Source organism: Pseudopipra pipra, chromosome 3, assembly GCF_036250125.1.
Source record: "Pseudopipra pipra isolate bDixPip1 chromosome 3, bDixPip1.hap1, whole genome shotgun sequence".
Taxonomy (NCBI): Eukaryota; Metazoa; Chordata; class Aves; order Passeriformes; family Pipridae; genus Pseudopipra; species Pseudopipra pipra.
The window spans coordinates 37,672,104-37,677,783 of NC_087551.1; positions in this window are offsets into that span (position 1 = coordinate 37,672,104).

A 5,680-nucleotide genomic window follows, 5' to 3' on the forward strand; every position below is an offset into this window, starting at 1 on the left:
TTTTGTTCTCAGTGAAATTTTTTTTTTTTCCCACGAAGTGGAAGATGGTTTGGTATCATTGCTTGTTGGATACAGCAGGAAGGGTAGCACTAGGTCCTGAGAAAACAATAGTATTTCTGTATTTCAGCTGACCTTTGAAAAAAAACAAGTATAAGGTTTGTAAAGAGAAACTATCCACTGTTCAGATTTATTAAGGTAAAATTGGAATCATTATCAAAAACAGTGTATGATTTTTTGTAATAATTGATGCGCAAAATATTTACCACTACAATATTTATCACACTAACAATTATGTAACAATATATGAAAACTAAACACTAAAAGTTGTAATAAATTTGTTATCTTGGCTAATCTGTGTGAATTAGTGGCCTAAAATTATAACTTTTGTGAACTATTTGAAATACCTTGTTCTTATGGCCTGTAAGTGTGGCTGTGTGAAGTTAGAATGCTGCAGACCTATTTGCTCATCTTTCAAGCACAACTATTTTATGTGTTTACTGCAAAATTCCCACCTTACAGAATGTAAGTATTGTAACAGTCAGTCTTTGAGTAGCACCAGGTTATTCACAGTTTTGTTTTTTAAAAATTTCAAGTCTATCTTTGGTCCATGCTGAAGTTGTCACAGCTGAATCGTTTATTACAGTGGAGATGCAGAGATTTATGCTAGACCTTTCTCTCCCATTACAGGGAATGGAAGATGGTTAGCATTATCATTTGGACAATTAGCTGTTCATAAAGTAACAGAAATGCAGACTAAGAAAGAGGAGAAGGAGAAAATGTGAAGGGCAAAAGGATAGGAAGAGATGAGCAGGGTACGTAACTTATGAAGATATTAAATAGACTAGTTGGTGAGAACTTTCATGATCCTGCATGCAAAGGGAAATGACAGGTGTGGTGAGTACCATGATAGCCTCAGAGCCAATTAATTTCTCTTAATGATGTTTCATTGATTTCATCCATTACTGGAAAAATACATAGGATGATTTAGTTAGAATGCCATTTGTAACCTGTAAATGCAGGAGTCTCAGTTGACTTGTTGCCTTCCATTATGTCAGGACTCTGTTGGGAGACATTTCAGCACCACTTCCACGCTGGGGAAGGGATCCCCCCTGTGTTTTGAGACAGACACGAATCGTGAAGCTGTGCCCACCCATCTTCCAGTGCTGGGGCTTCTGCTGCTGCTGCCCTGGATCCCATGGAGGCAGGAAACTGTGGGATGTGTGGTACAGATCTGTCCTACAGCCTTGTGACCTTTCTTCTTTTTCAGCTCCCAGAAGAAACTAGATTGATGCAGAATGTATCTAACTTCATGCAGAAGAGTTGAGTCTTGTACTACTAAGACATTATTTTTTATCACAATGGTTATATCAGTCAGAAGATCAGTATTCACAAGCATATCCTTTTTGCTCCTGTCCCTTGCATAACATCAGTCTCCTGCTGCTGTTTCCTGCTGGAATACTGCAACAGCTAAGTGAAATAGATATGAAACAACTATACTGTGCTAAACCACCCAGAAAGAACAGCCTTTAAGAACACACTTATCCTTGGCTTATATAAACAACCTTCAGCTCAAGAACGAAATTTGACTGTCTAACATCCGGAGGTAAGAGAAGAGAAAAATCTGGCTATGAGGTTGGAGGATTTTACAAACTCGTATTTGACCCACATATAAACATCTCAGTTTGAAACTGTCTGTTATCAGGTATTTATTTTGTCAATCTATTTCACCACAGTTAAGGAGCATTATTTTTTGTCTCTCATGAAGGAAAGGAGGAGAAGGGGAGGTGAGGCTGGGGGAGTCCCAGAGGGTGGGGATGCCTGTTCCTGCTGCTATTAAAGAGTGGCAGTAGCTGCCCCTTTTGAGTTGGACTGGTGGTTGCGTGTGCTTCCATCCCTCCCTCAATGGCAGCAAAAGCAGGATGAAAAACAGAAGGGAGAAGTGCCGCAGCTTATCTCCCTTTTTTTCTGCCGCAGGCAAGTGCTGCAGTCTTTTAGTTCCACTTGCCTGACGCCCAAGGCTGCTTTGCCTGCTGCTCTGACCTGTCTCTGCATTCCATTTATCCAGCTCAAGTTGAATATTATGAATTCTTTTTTCTCGCTCTGTTTTTATCAGATTAGTATTGAAGAAAAACTTGTCATGCATTAAAGCTAACGAGGAAATTAAATAGATTTTTAGTACAAATTAGAATGCCCGTTTTTAGCAACAGACTTGGCATCAAACGCTGCCTGTCCCTGTCCCTTTTTCCTCCAGTTTCTTTACATTTTCCAACAGTGTTTGCGCTCCCTCTTGTGGCTTGCTCAGCCCGGTGCCTGCGGATAGATGAATGGGCCTGGTCTCCTAAAAACGTGTTCTCATTGCACATTTCCCTTGCATATGGGAAGATTCACTGTTTCATGTCTATTATATTTTGTCGATATTGCGTATACTTCTGTCTTTGAAATATTTTGGGAAATAGATATCTGTAACTAATAGGAAATCGCAGATGTCACAGTGATAATTTGAGGAGTTTTCGTCTTTGCACATTCTGGAGCATCCAGCCAGATTGGCTGGTTATATAGATTGTGTAGACATGATTCTGGAGCAGCATATTAAAGTGCTTCTAAATCAATTTTTTGCCTTGCTGAAACTTTCTCCAAGTGAAGATAAAATTCCATCTGTTACTTCTCAAAAGAGCCTGAGGTCTGCTCTGAGGGAGACTAAAGTGTATGTATATCGATTAGCCTTGCTAATTTTCACCAGTCTATCTTCACAGATAAATCATTGAGACTGAGGCCAGGATACAGTGTAGAACTATTAAAATTTATTTAATAGGCTTGCTGCCACCCTCTTATTTATTTATATTAACTGAATTTCTGTTATTTTAATGAGCTTCCAGGTGTAGCTAAAATGGGATTTTGTTTCTGCAATGGATTATCTGAGACATTATTGAGAAAATACTCTTCAGCTTCACGCATCCCATTGTCTTTATGGTTTATCTAACTGACTTGCAACAATATGCCCTCAATACACCGTGCCTTTCATTTGATTTGCTGTGCTGGTGTGAGGAGAGTATCGAGCACATGGAATGGGCCATGGCTGATATCTAGAACAGTGTCAGTGCAAATTCCATCTGCAATTGCTCTTTTCTAAGGCATGCTGAAGCCTTTACAAAGGGGCACTTACACAATCGGGCAAGATTTTCTTACCTTATGCCAAATATACATTTATTTTGCCACCCTTTCAGTAATATGTCTACCAGCTGGGTCTGAAGAAAGCTTAAAGTGCGCTTGTGGGCTACTGAACATGAATTCCAATTATCCTCCTAGAGGTAAAATACAGAAGAGGATTTTTGTCCACTTTTGAACCCTTTCAGCACTGACCTTAAAAGATCTTTTGGGTAGATAGTGTTAGTACAGCATCTATGTACATCACACAATACCAGTCACATGATGGCTCCTATTATTCGTGACTTGCAGCTTTGTAGAGATAGTTGTAAAATAAGTGTTTATTTGAACCCATCAGAAAATGAAACTTTACAAATCACAGTTTCTTAGTTGCCTGACAGCTTCTAAAAATAAGGGACTCGTAGGACAGGATAGGGGAAAAAAAAAACACGTAGAAAGACATCCTTCTCTTTTCAAAAGCATTGGAACAATGCCTGATGTTTCTTCTGGTGTGAGGAGCTAATGGTAGCCATATGACTAGTACATACTTAGGATGTTAAAGAGTATATAACAGCATCTAGAGATGTTCAGTATATAAATATTTCAAGTAGCATAGCTATTTATGGCTACACAAAATAGTCCAACTCATGAATTTCAGACATATTTAAGTAAAAGCTTAGGATATAGCGTTCTGTCTCCTGCCCTGAAGCTACTCCTATTGAAGTTAATAGTGTGTATGCTTTCCAGACAATTGTTATGAAATGTACTGACAGTGGGGAGCATTTGCTTGAACAGTTGTATTGAAATAGCTTATTGGTACCTATTGCTGCAATAATGTGTGATAGGATAATAATCATATTTACTCTGAGTTTTCTCTAACTACATTTTATACATCCAGATGAGGGTATTATTGTAAAAACCACTCAGCTTCTAAAAGGAATCTGGAAGATCATATGCTCCCAATTTCCAAGGTGACTGAGAAATTAGTGATTAGAAATGGACATGTTGCTACCTAAAGTGGACAGAATGTTTCCCAGGAACAGCATGTCCCAAGCCTTAGCTTTTGAACATCAGATCCTAATAACCAGTCCTTGAAACACTACAAAAGAGGCATATAAATGATGATGTGTTTCTCTAAAAGATAATGAACAGCAACAGAAATTATAGCGAAAATGTCAAATATCGGAAAATTGGGTAACCATGTCTTCCTTTCTTTATCTAGGCATTTATTGTTCTTTGAAATAGAACTTTTAGACTAACAAGGCATTGCTTTTTCTCAGTGAAGGCCCTTCCATGTTCTTATTTTTTCCTAGGTATTTTTTAAACTAGTTCTAACATTCTTTTACAAAGATTGTGTTCTTTTCTAACAGAAGGCCCAGATATGTGGACTCTGATAAGTAAAGAAGAAAACACAATATATTTGAGATCTTTACCTTATTGCAAGGAAGTTTGTGAAGATATCATTGATTTAGCATTGGGGAAAGGAACTGAATTGGTACATACAGAAATTTTTGAGAGAATCATGTTCAAGTGAGACAGCAAGTACTTTAAATCTAATATATCCATACATTTATTTTGCACATAGCAAACAGTTACATCTGAACTTAGTAAATTCACTGATCCTAAGAATATATCAGCTTCCCTTGGAAACAGCTTGAGATGTACATCAGTTACATAGCAAAATCATTTTATATCCAAATAAGGTATGTCACCCTGTAGAGGGAGCCATTGGGTTATCAAGCCAAACATGACTATTGTATTTTTATTGCTGGAATTTGACTTGTTTGTGTTTGTGTTCCTGTTGTGTCATTAGTTTTGTGGTGTTTTTTGTTATTGTTTGGTTGTTTGTTTGTTTTATGGTGAGCTTGCATGAGTGCTTACTGATTTAGTTTTCTTCAGGCTTTGCTACATTTTGCAGAAACTCATCTCTTAAACCATTTCACCTTCCTAGGGGTGACAATTATATTCTTAGTTCTTTCTCTGCAAAGGAAACAAGATAGAAGAAGAGGTTCATCCTGTTCCAGAGTACCAAGGACAGTGCTTAATTTGTATAATATGCAGCAGATCTCACAAGGGTACAAACTGTCCAAGCGTCGTATCTGGGTTTAGAGCGCTCTGTGCAGATGGAAGCAGGATTCTGCTGTGGCTGGAGAAAGGAGAATTGAGTTATTTTCATGGGAAAAAAGACTTGCCATCAAGGACAGTCTAATGTAACATGTACAGACAAGGGATGATTTTTTCAAAATTTTATTTGTTGCTTGCTGGTTTTGGTTTTAATTATGCTGTAGCCCACCATTACTAGTCTTTCCCCAAACCAGAAAGCTGCACTCCTGGTTGTTCTTTGCCAATCTGCTAAGGTGACTGTGTCTGGCATTGCCTCAGGTGTTGACAGTAGACACATGCTGAATTATGATATGTCAGACTGATAGTTCCTCCTGGGAAGCTGAAGTTGTTCTATTTGTATTATATGTGAACTCAATTGGAAGACATAGAGCTGAGAGATTTTTAATTGCAAGTAGAGGTTCAAGAGATGTTT